Source organism: Chrysochloris asiatica, unplaced genomic scaffold, assembly GCF_000296735.1.
Source record: "Chrysochloris asiatica unplaced genomic scaffold, ChrAsi1.0 scaffold00094, whole genome shotgun sequence".
Taxonomy (NCBI): domain Eukaryota; kingdom Metazoa; phylum Chordata; class Mammalia; order Afrosoricida; family Chrysochloridae; genus Chrysochloris; species Chrysochloris asiatica.
In genome coordinates this window covers 643,118-644,857 of record NW_006408612.1, presented here as the reverse complement: position 1 = coordinate 644,857, position 1,740 = coordinate 643,118, and the positions used below count along the sequence as shown (strand labels likewise).

Below are 1,740 nucleotides of genomic sequence, written 5' to 3'. Positions count from 1 at the left end.
AAGAGGTTTATTCAGCATCATGATCAGACTATTGCATTTAGCAATCAACAGCATGGGTAAGGAAAAAAAAATCCATATTAAAACCTTTTGTTGGAATGTTTTACACTTTCCACAGAACAGAAACTTATATAACCTGTTCCACAATTAGTCACAAATACAGTCCTTGAGGTTTTTGGCCCATACACATGAGTATTATCTAAAACATGTCTTCTTTGTAGTAGCTAGGCCCTGCCACCACTGTGCTTGGCTGAGTTCACAAATCTGTTGTAACGTGTAGCTTCCCTGTCACTGCCTTGGCTCTCCTCTCCTGCTAAGCTTTGTTTCCTGGCAATCATTAAAACCTCTGCCACTCTCATAGTTACTGTTGCTGCTTGAACTGCCATAGCCACTTTGGTGTCATGGTTTGGCAAAATATTGACCTCCCACTCCATAAGGGCCAGAGCTTTTGCCTCCAAAATTTCCTCCCTTCATGGGTCCAGAATTTGAAGATTAATTGTTGTAATTGCCAAAATCATTGTAGCTTCCACCACCTCCAAAATTGCTTTCACCATTACCAAATCCATTATAACCATCCCCACTGCCTCCATCTCACCATCACCATGGCTGACACCAAAGCCATCTCGTCCACTGAAGTTTCCTCCACGACCAAAGTTGTCATTCCCATCAAAACCACTTCCATGGCCACCACTGAAGTTTCCAGAACTACTTCCACCTCTTTGACTGGAGGAAGCACTGGCCATCTCTTGCTTTGACAGGGTTTTCCTTACTTCACAGCTGTGGCCATTCACAGTATGGTTCTTCTGGATAACAATCTTATCTACAGAGTCATGGTCATCAAAGGTTACAAATGCAAAGCCCCTCTTCTTGCCACTGCCTCAGTCTGTCATGATTTCAATCTTCCCATACTGCTCAAAATAATTTCTTAGGTGATGCTCTTTGGTGTTGTCTTTAATGCCACTAAAAAAAAATCTTTTTCATAAGTAAGTGGGCACCTGGTCTTTGAGAGTCTTCTCATGAAACAGCCCTCTTTGGTTCCACCATTCTCCCATGGCCTTGCATTCACTGCTGCAGCCATCTCCTCTGGAGTAGAGTAAGTGACCAACCCAAAGCCTCTGGAGCACTTGGTGATTGGATCTTTCATCACCACATACTCTGTGAGCATCCCCCATCCATTGCTCAAAATGACTCCTCAGACTCTCATCTGTTGTTTCAAAGCCAACCCTCCAATGAAGAGTTTCCACAGCTGTTTGGGCTCTTTAGGAGACTCTGACTTAGACATGATGGCAGTGAGAAAGAAAAAAGACTAACAATGCTTCCTCTGCACCATCCACAGGCAGAAAGCCCAAACCATGGTATTTTTAATAGCCTCATATTCACATGAAAGTTGAATAATGAATAAGGAAGACCATAGAAAAACGGATACATTTGAGTTATGGTGTGGGAAAAGAATATTAAAAGTACCATGGACTGCCAGAAGACTAAACAAATCTGTGTTGGAAGAAGTACAGCCATGCTTCTGAGAAACCAGGATTATGAGACTTCATTTCTTATACTTGGGACATGTTATAAGGAGGGATCAGGCCCTGGAGAAGGACATCATGCTTGGTAAAGTGGAGGGTAAGTGAAAAAGAGGAAGACCTCCAATGAGATGGAATGACACATGACAGCAGCAATGGGCTCAAGCGTAACAATGATTGTGAGGATTGTGCGGGACTAGGCAATGTTTCTTTCTGTTGTACA

General features: G+C 42.8%; 1 pseudogene; it reads right to left on the bottom strand.

Annotated features, from left to right (window-relative positions):
• Positions 1 to 285: 285 nt before the first annotated feature.
• Positions 286 to 1,279, bottom strand: LOC102831370 (annotated as a pseudogene).
• Positions 1,280 to 1,740: the final 461 nt, after the last annotated feature.